The sequence below is a fragment of the Kogia breviceps genome, chromosome 2 (assembly GCF_026419965.1).
Source record: "Kogia breviceps isolate mKogBre1 chromosome 2, mKogBre1 haplotype 1, whole genome shotgun sequence".
NCBI classification, from domain to species: domain Eukaryota; kingdom Metazoa; phylum Chordata; class Mammalia; order Artiodactyla; family Physeteridae; genus Kogia; species Kogia breviceps.
This window is the reverse complement of record NC_081311.1, coordinates 32,484,714-32,497,077: the sequence shown is the minus strand read 5'-3', so window position 1 is coordinate 32,497,077 and position 12,364 is coordinate 32,484,714. Positions and strand designations below refer to the sequence as shown.

The 12,364-nt window shown below is 48.3% G+C and overlaps 1 protein-coding gene across 38 annotated transcripts in view; it reads right to left on the bottom strand.

Moving 5' to 3' along the window:
* SORBS1 (sorbin and SH3 domain containing 1) overlaps nt 1-12,076 on the bottom strand; it is a 245,001-nt gene extending 232,925 nt beyond the window's left edge. For 10 of the 38 annotated variants that reach the window (XM_067024992.1, XM_067024989.1, XM_067024990.1 and 7 more), the window contains exon 1: nt 11,877-11,984. The gene's annotated coding sequence lies outside the window, so the exon portion shown is untranslated. Of the gene's footprint in view, nt 1-11,876 lie in introns of all 38 variants that reach the window. The other 28 variants (XM_067024994.1, XM_067024997.1, XM_067025007.1 and 25 more) reach the window with 8 other exon arrangements.
* Nucleotides 12,077-12,364: the final 288 nt, after the last annotated feature.

Genomic DNA, 12,364 nt, shown 5'->3' with positions numbered 1-12,364 from the left:
GAAGAGCCCAGCCCTTTGGGTGTTAATGAGGAAATAAACTCCAGGAGGGCGGGGCCTCTGTCTACATTGTTCACCAGCATTTGTTTAACAAGTGAAATGAGACTGTGGTGATTGAAGCACTTCTTAAACAAAAGTTCCACCTGCAAGCAGGGATTCACCTCTCAAACGGGGCACCACCCACCCCATCCCTGGGGCTAACAGCAGAGCTCTCTTTCTCCTCATCCAGCAAAACGGGCACCTCTGGAACACGAAGCTACATTACATGGACCTGCTTGCAGGACTGAACAATGGTGGGAAATGCAAATCACCAAGGGACAGAAACCGCCAAGAAAAGACCAGGATCCAATCGCTAGATGGCCTGGGCTCTGTCCCTTCTCTCTTCTGCACTTCTCTGGCACATCCCTCTGTTCCACAGGGGTAATGGCAAACATCTCTGACCTCATCCTTCCAAGGTGGAGATGTCAGGGGTAGGGGGAGAGGGGAGGAAGGTTTGGGGACCAGAGAAACGGCTGTGGGTAGAGGCAGACCAGGAAGAAGGAGACATCAAAAGGATTCTTGTTCCGAGTACCAGTGACCAGTACTGGGGCTGGGAGGGCTTCATGAACACACTGGCATTTTCACATCGGCTCACGTGACCGAAGCAGCCCCTGGCTTTGACGTACTCGGTTATGTGTCCCTCTCCAGGTGGTCAGTCAGCTCTACAAACACAGCTCTGCCTGCCAATGTTCTTTCTCCAGTCCACGGTCTCCTGTTTGAAAACGCCCCCTTGACTGCCAATAACTTTTGTCCCCTTCTCCTTCCCAATACAGCAACCAGCATTACTGAGCGATTACTGTGTGTCAGGTACAGTTCTAAAGACTTACACAGTCCTGTGACGTAGGCACTACTGTTTTCTCCATTTTAGGGGTGAGGCAACTGAGGCACAGACTAGAAACTTGCCTGAGGGGGCAGCAGAGCCAGGGTGGGGGCCCAAGCGGCCTGAGCGCAGAAATCACACTCCTCATTACTCCGCTCTCCGACCTCACTTCCGAGAGAGAAGAGCCAAGCTCCAAGGTAAGGGATCTGCTCCCAGCTCAGGCCCATCCAGCCACATGACCCTCAACAAATGGCTTTTCTGTGCCTCAGCTGCCTCGACTGTGAAACGAGGCTGATCACGGATGCCTGGTCTAGAAACAGAGACTCTTAGCTCTGTAGTCCAGTGTCACCTAAGAGAACATCCTGAGGTGATGGAAAGGTTCTCTCGCTGTGCTGTCCATGGGGCAGCTGCTAGTGTCATGTAGCTATGGAGCACTTGAAATGCGGCTAGTGGGACCGAGAAACTGAATTTTAAACTGTATCTCATTTTAATTAATTTAAACTTACATAGTCACATGTGGCTAGTGGCTACCATACTGGAAAGTTCAACTCTAGTCTATAAATTCCAGGATGGCAGGTGCCACTTCTCTTTGGTCACTGCTGTATTCGCAGAGCCCAGCATAGACCCCAGCCTATGGTTGGAGCTCAGGTATCTATTTGTTGAACAAATCAAAAGCAAAGGACTTTTCAGGCGCTCTAATATGACTTCATTGCCACCCAAGCATTGATTCTTCAGCTGCCCTGCCCAGTGGACATCTTAACCTCAGCTTGCCCAGGAGCTCAGGCCTCCCAAAGCAGTACGAGAGAGAGCAGCTCTCAAGATGAAAAGCTACGGAGACAAATCTTCTAAAAGTTCTACGGAGCTAAACTATCTCCCTGAAATTTCTACTTACTAGTCCTGGCACGCTAGCTCACAGGTCTGAGAAAACCAAAATAAGTTAATGAAACAGCCCTGAAACATTTTTTTAAGATTTTTTTTTAATGTGGACCATTTTTTTAAAAAGTCTTTTATTGAATTTGTTACAATATTGCTTCTCCTTTATGTTTTGGTTTTTAGGCATAAGGGATCTTAGCTCCCCAACCAGGGATTGAACCCGCACCCCTGCATTGGAAGGTGAAGTTTTAACCACTGGACCTCCAGGGAAGTCCCAGCACTTAAATGTTTTTAAATACAAGATTATATCTGTAAGTCACTTTCTTAGTTAGTATGAGTCCAATCCTAGTTTACTGTAAGGCTAGTTAAACAACTACATGACTGAGATGTGCGTGTGGGGAACAATCCTCCAGTGTCAGGGCTGTGGCCCAGCACTGCTATCTCCCCTGACTTACTGCATTCAATCCCCCCCTCCCCACCTCCATAAGTGAGCCGCGGCGTATACAGCTAGACTCCCAGCGAGTGAGGCCCTATTCTCCAAATAAGGTTTGGGGGTCCTGGCAGAGCAACTCACGTTGTCATGTCTCCTTGATGTATTCTTTCTAAGCGCAAAAATCTAAGTTTCCATACATCTCCTATGAGCTGAGGACTGTGGCAGACCCAGGAGATACAAAGACAGCTATAATGTAAGCCCTCACCAGGGGCCCATACCTAGAAAGAGTAAGAGGTGAAATCTGCAGAGTATTACCCCATGCAAGTTACTGAAGTACGATCAGGAGAAAGACATATAAACCAAACACCATCAACTCAGTGTGACACATGCCATAACAGACACATGTACAAAATACTGAACTAAAGAGATACCCGGAGGGACCCTGTGCCATGCCTTGCACACAGCAGGCACTCAGCGCAGTGAAATGAATCAAATCTTGACGAACAGCCCCTTTAAAGGCTGAGGAAACCACAACTCAGATGGGTTAAGTGACTTCTCAAGGTGACCCAAGTTGTTAGTGATGGGGCTGAAGATGGCACCTGGGCCTCATCACTTACCAGCCCAACACTCTATAATCCGTCTCACGGCACTTCTTTATTTATTTTTTTATTTTTATTTTTTTGGTGATATGCTGGCCTCTCACTGTTGTGGCCTCTCCCGTTGCGGAGCACAGGCTCCGGACGCGCAGGCTCAGCGGCCATGGCTCACGGGCCCAGCCGCTCCGCGGCATGTGGGATCTTCCCGGACCGGGGCACGAACCCGTGTCTCCTGCATCGGCAGGCGGACTCTCAACCACTGCGCCACCAGGGAAGCCCTCACGGCACTTCTTATCCGACCCTGCAGGGGGAGCGTGGCAGGGTCTGCCCGCTGCTTGTTATTACATCCATCTCAGAATAAACAATGGATTTATTTTTGTACAACTGTATGTTGGGGATTCTTGAAATCTGAGGGCCTGCTGTATGTATACCATCTTAGAAACACGCGTCCAATCATTTAATAAACATTTCTTGGGAATATACTCTGTATCAGGCACCTGTTTAAAGGCTTGGATAAAGAGATGAAACGAACTTCTGGTCAGATAAGAACACCCACATTTATCTCTGCTGTCTCCCAGAACCCCACGAAAAGGCAGCAGAGGAATCTGTTTTTTAATGGAAAGGAGACGATGGCTGATGAGATATGTTAACAGAATTCTGGAAGAGAAAGAGCCGATTGCCATGCGGTCGCTGATTCGGGTTTCTGCTTCATCTGTTCTGCTGAATGCAAGTAGGGGAGAAAACCACTGAACAAATGGTGACTTATGCCACAGGAACAGGAGAAGGCTCAGGAATGGGAGGCACCAAGGACTGTGAGGGGAGAAGCAGGAGGGGACTAGAAAGAGGGGAGCCTGCAGAAAGTTGGCGAAAGGAGCGAAAAGATGCCAGGGTCCCTCCTGCAATCTGCTCAGTCTGGTGACCTCCCTCCCTCAGCCAGCAAGAGGTGAAAGTTCACTGTTTAGGCAATTACACCAGAGACTCTCTGGATTCAGACACAGCTGAGGGAGGAAGGGAGAGAGGGGGCAACTTTCCGAAAACAGATGGACTGAGTTAAAGTCTACATACCAGACAGGGTACCCAGCCTCCTTCCCCATCAAGGCTCCCAGGCTATTAGACCCCCAGGCACACTCCTCTCCAGGAAAACCCAACATTCCCAGAGAAAAGATCTTTACGCACTGACATCTAGGTGTCCCCAGTGGAAGAAAGGGAGGCTCTCTACTGAATCACTGTACCACGAGGTTCACAAGCCCCTTTCTTGTTGCACAGGTGCCCAATCAGCATTTTGGTCTCCACTCTTAAAATATAAACGGACAGGGGCTTCCCTGGTGGCGCAGTGGTTGAGAATCCACCTGCCAATTCAGGGGACCTGGGTTCGAGTCCTGGTCTGGGAGGATCCCACATGCCGCGGAGCAACTAAGCCCGTGTGCCACAACTACCGAGCCTGTGCTCTAGAGCCCGTGATCCACAGCTACTGAGCTCACGTGCTGCAACTACTGAGGCCCACGCGCCTGGAGCCCGTGCTCCACAGCCAAAGAAGCGACAAGCAATGAGAAACCTGTGCACCGCAATGAGGAGTGGCCCCTGCTCTCCACAACAAGAGAAAGCCCGCACACAGCAACAAAGACCCAACACAGCCAAAAATAAATAAAATAAATAAATTTTAATTTAAAAAAGTAAAGTAAAATGGAAAACAATAAAAGATTTTAAAATTACAAACTTGACCCAGGATGTCCAACATCCAAGTAATGGGAGTTCCAAAGACAAAACACAAGAAAAGGGGAGAAAAGGAAATTAACAGAGAAAAATACAAGAAAATGTCCCCAAACTGAAGAATTTGAGTCTTCAGACCAAAAGAGCACACCAAGGAGCCAGCATAATAATTTTTAAAGCAAGAACAATCCAAATGCAGAGAAAAAAAGAGGATCCTAAAACTTTCCGCAAGAAAAATTCAGGTTACCCATAAATGATCAAGAATCAGAATAGCATCCAAATTCTGACATCAATATTGGAACCTAGAAGACAGTGGAGCAATGCCTTCAAAACTAAGGGAAAACGGCTTTCAACTTAAAATTCTAGACAAATCAAACCACCAATCAAGTGTGAATGTATAATAGAATGAGAACAGTTCAGACATGCAGATTTGAGGTGATCAAGTTGTACAGACCCTCTCTCAGAAACTCCTGAGGAATAAATCAAGAAATAGGAAACAGAGGATCCAACCCAGAGCAAGGTGAGGGAGTCCCCATGATGAGTCATGCCTCAGGCCTAGAGGTCAATCAGCAGGGAATAAAGGTGAGGGATGGAGGCCTCTGGGAGGGAGGTCTCCAAGGACAAAAAGACTGTAGTGGAATAAAAAGAAACTTGTGTTATAAAACAGAGATATTTTTAAATGCTGTCAGAAACACTGGGAATTAGTAATAAGTACAAAGGAAACTAAATAGAGAAAAAAAAAGCAATTATTAACTCAAAAACATAAAGAAAGAGACGTACAAGAAAGGAAATTTCATTACAGTACAACTATAAGACTCAGCCATGAACACTGTTTACACAGTCAAAATAATATAAGTATTGACTATCGTTGTAGCCAAAAACTGTGACATAACCACACTGGGAGGACATGAAGAAAGGGAAGTATGTGAGGAGGGGAGGAGTGAAGAGGGGAATAAGGGCTCCTCTAATCCACAGCAAGACAATAGCCGTATCAGGAGAAACAGCTAAAAGGGTTGGAAGTGACTATGGTAGACAGAATAATGGTCCCTCAAAGATGAAGATGCCCATAGCCTAATCCCTGAACCCATAAGCATGATACATGGCAAAGGGGAATTAAGGTTGCAAATGGAATTAAGTTTGCTAATCCAATGAACTTAAAACAGGGAGATTATCCTAGATTATCCAGGTGAGCCCAAAGTAATCACAAGCGTCCTTAAAAGTGGAAGAGGGACGGAGAAGGCAGTCAGGAAGATGTGGCTATGGTAGAAGGTCAGTGATGCATGGGAGGACTCAACCGGCCATTGCCGGCTTGGAAGATGTTGGAAGGGGGACATGAGCCAAGGAATGCAGGCGGCCTCCAGAAAGTGGAAGACGCAAGGAAGAGAATGCAGCTCTGCTACCATCTTGATTTTAGCCCAGTGAGACCCTTTTCAGACTTCTAACCCATAGAGCTGTAATTTAAATTTGTGCTGCTTTAAGCTACTACATTGGTGGTAATTTGTTCCTGCAGCAACAGAAAAGCGTGTTCCGTGACTAACCCTGGGGAGTGGATCACCAGGATGAGGAGGAGTGACACGGCTTTCTTTATAAGGCTTGCAGTGTTATTTGACCTTTAAAACTATATATATATTTATATATATATATATATATATAAATATATGACTTTGATACAAATTAAATTTTAAATTTGATACAAACTAAATGTAATGTTAAAAGGCTGAAACAAATTCTCTCTTGCCAGATCTCACAATCTGGTAGAGAAGACAGGGAAACAGCTACTGCTGAAAGGCAAACACAGGAAGAAAACACCTCTTTGAGACATGAGGGCTCTGAAAGGAGTAGAAGTCAGCCAGGCAAAGGAGAAACAGGCCTTCCGGGGAGTGGACAAAGACCAGGGGGACGTGTAAGAGTTCTAAGAGTTCTGAATGACGGGACATCAGTGGGTCTGGCAGAGTCAGCAGGAAAGCTTGAGTGGGCAGGTCCCAGCACCACAGGTGTGATACCTGCCGCACTGCTGGCTTCTCTGGCTGGGGTCCAGGACCCGCTGTGCATATTTAGGGCAGGGGGTCCGGGACCTGCTGTGCATATTTAGGGCGGGCATGGACAACCAAAGACCCCAGACAAACACAACATTTTCCTGGACCATCAACTGTAGTCAACAGTAAAGCATTTTAAATACTTTTATGCTAAAACCAGAACAGATGTATTACAGAATACAAAACTCACATGAATATTTTTCTAAATATTTATTTATTTATTTATTTTGGCTGCACTGGGTCTTGGTTGAGGCATGTGGGATCTAGTTCCCCGACCAGGGATTGAACCCAGGCCCCCTGCATAGGGAGCACGGAGTTTTACCCACTGGACCACCAAGGAAGTCCCCTCATGTGAATTTTTAACATAAAAACTGAAGACTTCAAGGCAACTTCTTATTTGAGAGGCCCATTTTAGACAAGAAGCTATCTGCTGACCACTGAGCAACAAGACTCAGTCTTCTCTATAATTAATAAGAGTCAGAAGAAAGGTTAAAGCACCATAGCATGCATGCATCAAAGCACCCGGGACTTCATACCAGCAACCTGTCAGTGGCTGCCTACACTCCCTGTGTCACACAAGATGTCCCTTGGGTCCCAGCACGAATGGGAAAGTTGAGAAGCATCTCATTCTTTTCCAAAGGGGTCTGGGTCCTACTACTGCCGGACGAGTTAGATCTGCCTGGGGAAATAAAGAAAAACCACCACACTGAACTTTTCCTACATGTCCTCTCTTGTCTCCCTCCCACCCACACTCTAAGCATTACCAGGATCACTGATAAAAACCTCAGCTCCCCCATCAGCACCTCCAACCCCTTATAGTACAGGCCCCTGTTAGAGAATACACTGCAGACACTCTTTCCATGGAAGAAAGTCAAGAAATAGGGCACATCTCTTGGGAGAGGGTGCCCCTTGTGTCCACAAACAAGGGGGAAACCTTTTCTATTGTTGTAGCTGTTTTTGTTATAAAAACAATAGTATCCACGTGACAGTGAGCTGGGAAACTTTTTTTTCTGTAAAGAGCCACTACTGACCACAGAAGAGGAGCAGAGGGAAAAAAAAAAAATCAATGTTAGGCCACACAGAAGTAAAAAGCAATTTAATTGGGTTTGGTTTGTTTGTTTTTCGTGTGTAAAACACATATACACACATTCAAAAAAGTGAACTCAAATGATTTCAAATTAAGAACAGAGAGGATGAGATTTTAATAACACAATAAATATATTAAAATACACTACAGAGCTATGTTATTGACAATAAATAAAAGATGGAGGAGGAAGTCAAAGAAAAAGGTATAATAGTAGGAGAGAAAAAGAAAGGTAGAGCAGGGGATGTGGGAAAATAAGGATGGGAAGACAGCAAGATACAGGAACAGACACACAGACATGAGTAACCATACACAAAAAAGAGGGAACAACTAAAGGATCCACAGAAAGACTTCCTAGGCCAAAGTAAATTACACTGTACATGGCCAGCTGTAGGCTTGGGCTATAGACTTCAAAGTATTATCGCCTTTTATCCTTGCCTTTGAATGGTTACTAATCTGGTTAACCACTGTTCACAGCTCTTTAATTGCTCATTTAAACATTCTGAGGCTTAGCTCAGGTCATAGGCTAGAAGCTCCCTCCAGATGAGCTACGGTTCAGTAAATCAGTCACTCCAATATCTCCTCTGAAAAGGTAGTACAAGAGACACTATCACATAAATCACTATCTCATACAATGTACAAAGCACCAATGAGAGTCAGTGGAGAAAATGCTGTTTGAGTTGGAAAAAAAACTCCATGGAAAAATTTTTTTAGTTGTAAATTAAAAAAAAAAAAAAACTGGAACTTCAGCGGAATGGGTTCCCACCTCAGCATTCTCCAGCATCACTCCCGGCACATCTGACTTTCCACATGTTCAGGTTCTGCCTGCCCCACTGGCTCCAAAGGCCTGAGCTGGCCCTGAAACTAAATCAGCCTCCACCACACACTGCAATCTGAGGGTCAACAGAGAGATCCCAAGAGACTCCAAGTCAGTCCCAACCCTGGCCTGGATTCTGTTCACCCACCCCAACCCGTGTCTAAGCCAAGCCTCTCCTTACTTACTTCACTCTAAGGGCTGTAGAAATCTGCTATTTCACAGCTGATAAAGCCTCCCCCTTCCAGCTCCATCCCTTTTTCCTCCAAGCCTGGTGTCTGTGTTTTCCCCTTCCTCATCTGACCTGCCCCCCCACCTCCTACCTGGTCTATTTCCCCAACCTCTCCCTTCTACTGCCCCTAATTTCTCCTTGCTTTTCTCTACCACATCTTGGTATCATTTCTCTCAGAGGAAGAGGGGACTTAAGAGGTGTATCTAGAACACAAGACCTAAAATCTATCCACCTGGGGTTTTTGCCCAGCTCTGCATCTTGCTACCTGTGTGACCTTGAACAAATGGCCAAGCCACCCAACCCCTCAAATTCCTTAGTGAGGGAGGCTGAACCTGGCAATCACAGAGGTCTCTTCCAACTCTCAGGTTCTAAATATCTAAACATTCACCTGTATAACCATAAATAAAGCAGTGAGTTAGACATACACAGGGGGAGAGAATGAATTATAAAAACTCCCTTTCCTCAGCATTCTGTCACCCCACCTGGTCTCCCCAACCAACCACCCACACTGAGGGGCTGTGCCTCACTCTGGGCTGTTCTAGCTCTAAATTATTTAGACACAGCAAAACCTTACCAATCACACTAATCAAGGAACAGATGCATCTAAATCCAACAGAAGGCTGAGTCCTGGAATGTTTCTTTCGTGCCATCGAGTAATACTGTGAATTTAACATCAGTTTAGCAAAGAATCTAGAAATGCCATCACAAACTGTCTTGTGAATCTAAGAACAGTAATGCTGTCAGGAACCCTGGAAAACAATCTACCCCAAAGCCCTCCACTTTCCCAACAAGGACACAGGCCCAGAGAGCGGAAGCCACTAGCCCAAAGCCCAAAGCAGGTTGAAGCCTGGATCAAAGCCAGCTGTCCTGCTTTTGGTCCAGAGGACCTCCACCAAAGCTTTTTGATACCATCCGTTTCCTTTTTCAAGAGACAGATTAAATCCCAAATTACCAGGGAGTGCCATCTACAGCAAATCTATTTCCAAGTCCAGGGGAGGGGCCAGAGCTAAGTTTGGATGGTCAGATGACTACTAATGCTGCCTAATACAAGCTATCTTTCCTTAACCCTGCCCATTCATTCTCTGCAAAGAAAACCCCAGACTACTATCTATATGGGACTTTATTTTGGAGAGGGAAGAAGGGGAGAGCGGCACAGTTCTTTGTTCTGCCAGTAAGAAGCATCTGCTAGTCCTTTCCCACAACTCCTACCTCACCTCCCAATATTTCCAGTACCTTCGGAAAAGTTCACAGAAACTCGCCGACTAGAATAAAAGAAAGCAGGAGGTAACAGAAGGAAAGGGCCAAGAGCAGGTGAGTGTCAAACGGACAGACGGTGACAATACCCTCCCAGCTCTTCGCCCTACGGGGAAGAAAGCATTTCTTTTCAGTTGCTAATACCCTGAGGGGAAGTCACCCGAGCTAGTTCAACTCAGCGCCCTCCAGCAGAGAAATGAGCTCTCTGCAACCCCTGGAGAACTAACCCTTTCCTAACCATCCACTCTAACAGTGCCCAGGGCAGAGGTACCAAAAGACCCACCCTCCCCTCCCCTCCCCTCAGGCCAAGAGCCTGAAACATCAGAGCTTGGATGGCAAGGAACTATTTAAGGCAGCATCAAGAGGGTGGGGCAGAAAATTGCTGGCAGTATCCTCCTCCTCCACTGCTCCCTCACAACCAACACACACACACACACACACACACACACACACACACACACACACACACCCCTCTCGCTCCACACACACCCATCAACCTCACCTGTCTCTAAGGGATGGAGATCTGGAGTCCCCAAATGTCCAGCATATGTTTTCTGTCATTGAGGCTGCTGTCCCCATCTGCTGCCCACCCCACTCTTAATCCACTCCGTTCTCTTCAATCACAACCAAGCCACCTTTCCAATCAAAACAATCTAGAGGAGCTCACAAACCAAGGAGGGGGACATGGAGACAAGCCCTCCCTGGCCTTCACTTAGGAGAGAAAAAGGGCGCAAGGGGTGGGGATCGGGGGGGTGATGTCAGAGGCCTGACATGCCAGACAGGCTCCATGATATCTCTAAACGAACCTCCCTCCTATTGACGGTGAAATCAATTCCGGCGATTTCAGCAGGTCGGCCCTGTGACAGGAGGGGCATCCCAGCGCTCAGTTTAAAACAAAAATCCAAAGGCTCAGCCAGAACATGCTGGGAAAATCCAGGGTCTGGATAAAACGAGCAACGCTCAGTGGGATCCTTTCTGCTTTTATGTAGCAATGTAATAGCGTAATAAATTCTGTCTGCCTGAAGAAAGCATGCACTGGTGAATTTCAAAGCCATCTTACGACAGCGGATGCACGGGGATGCAGAATTCGACATCACATTCCCCCGTGAATAAAACGTAATGATTTCAAGCCTCTTTCCCCCTCTATCTTGAATGGCGCTAGCGCTTATCAAGGAAGCCACCTCGGAAAGAAGCCAGAGGAGAGCCGAGGATGTCCGGGGAATTCGGAGAAAGGAGTTGCTTTCTGTTCATCTCGGTGAGGAGCTGGCTAGCAAGAAGCTGCCAGTCACTCTGAGGGATGAAGGAGCATGGGCAGATGAGCAGGCACCGGCGCCCCCGGGCACGGACACACACACAAACGTACCCGCTCATTCTGGCGGGTCCTAGGCCAGACCGGTAGTCCGGGCTGCCCTCCCGCCTTCCTCTCCTCCAGAGGGATGCTGATGAATGAACACACCTGAGATGCCTCCATCCTGACGCTCGCTCCCTCCTTCCTCCTCTGGCTACTGCAGAGAAGCCTCTCCTCGGTAGTTTCACTTTACAGCGCAAACCCACTTGGGCTTTGATGTCTCCTCCACCCACCCATATTGCAGCCAGCCTGAAGCAGGCGGACATTCTCTCCTAGGAGAGGCCATGATCGCACGTACCCCCACCCACCGATAAAAACAAACAAAAAATTAAAAAGACAAAAACCTGGAATCCTCCAAAACCCCTGCACCCTGGGGAACTTTCCCCTAAAAGACTGGGAATCCACCAAGCAGGCAGGAAGGAGGGTTCCGCCGAGGGGGACCACGGTGCTCCCCTTGACCACGGGGGATGCTCTGGGGGAGGGGGTCCCTCAAGTCCTTCCAACAGCTGGCCCTTTAAACGCGCCTCCTCCGAGCGTGGAACAAAGGCGCCGCCCGCGGGGGCCGGGCCGGCGCACGCCCCCGGCGCCGGCGCTGACAATCAGGCGAGCGCGGGCTGAGGGGCCGCTGGCGCGGGCTTACCTTGCGGGTCTCCTGGCGGGCGGGCGGGCCGGCTGCGCGCGTCCTGCCCAACTCGCACTACACTCTGCAGTTGGCCCCGCTCTGTTTTTCTGGGACTCGGCGCTGACTTCACCGACACTCAGCAGCCGGCCAATGGGCTGCGGCGGCCGCCCCTTCATTAGCATGCGCCTGGAACCGTCCACTCCGGCGGCGCCTGGGCAGTGGGCGGTGCTAGGGGGCGGTGCCGGACCCGACAGTGACAGGAAGGGGCGTGTGCGCCAATGGGAGGCGACGAGGCGCCCGCCGCCCCGCCCCGCAGCATTGTGAACCCTGCGCGCGGACCCGCGGATCTCCCGTCGAGAACGTGCGCGCGGTCCCAGTAACCCTTTCTGTCCCGGCCGGCCTCGGGCTGGGCGGGAGGCTGGCCCGGCGCGCCCTCTGATCTTTCTGAGGGCTCGCCCACGGGGATCTGGGAAGGAATCTTAGGCATAAAAATCCAGCTAACCTGT